This window comes from Lontra canadensis, unplaced genomic scaffold, assembly GCF_010015895.1.
Source record: "Lontra canadensis isolate GAN:19392208 unplaced genomic scaffold, GSC_riverotter_1.0 scaffold352, whole genome shotgun sequence".
Taxonomy (NCBI): Eukaryota; Metazoa; Chordata; class Mammalia; order Carnivora; family Mustelidae; genus Lontra; species Lontra canadensis.
The window spans coordinates 122,552-123,289 of NW_022631346.1; the positions used below are offsets into that span (position 1 = coordinate 122,552).

General features: G+C 44.3%; 1 pseudogene; it reads left to right on the top strand.

Annotated features, from left to right (window-relative positions):
- Positions 1–223: 223 nt before the first annotated feature.
- Positions 224–640, top strand: LOC116862837 (annotated as a pseudogene).
- Positions 641–738: the final 98 nt, after the last annotated feature.

Consider the following 738-nt stretch of genomic DNA (forward strand, 5'->3'; position numbering starts at 1 on the left):
GCCATGAAATAAATGGTTTTCGGAGCTTTGGAAAGAGACGAGCGAGCTATGGATCTATGGGGAGCTGTGGGGAGCCAGGCAGGGAAACTTCCATGTGTATTCCTGACTGAGATAAGCCAATCAGAAGAGGTGCACCTACCTCATGGTTCCAACTCAATATGACATGCTGAAGGAGGCCAAACTATGGAGAGGGTCACGAGATCAGTAGGCTGGAGAGCAGAGTATGAACTGTAGCAGAGGGCGTCATGGATGGACAGGTGTGTGGAGAGGGTTTCTCCCCCTCTTTGACCAGGTTTTGCTCCAGAGGAGTGCAGGCAAAATTGTAACCAAAGGAGGCAGTGTGCTCCCCGAAAAATCTGAAGGAAAAGTACTGCAAGCAACAGGAATAGCTATTGGTCAGGCTCTAAAGGAAAGGGTGGAGAGATTCAACCAGTTGGCCTGAAAGTTGGCGATAAATGTCTTCTCCCAGAATACGGAGGCATTGGAGTAGTTCTAGATGACGTGGAGTGTTTTCTTACTTAGAGACAGTGACATTCTGAGAAAATATATAGACTGAAATAAATCATTATTGAAATGGCATCCTGTGAAACTATTCAGTCCACTGAAGTTGTGAAATCTTGCCTCCTGTTAGTAATTTCCATATCTGTCTTTCATAATAAGCCAATGATATTCAAATTAATGATAAGGAAGGTAAGAAGGCAGGCAGGCAAGGAAAAAGGGAAAAATGGAAAACAAAGA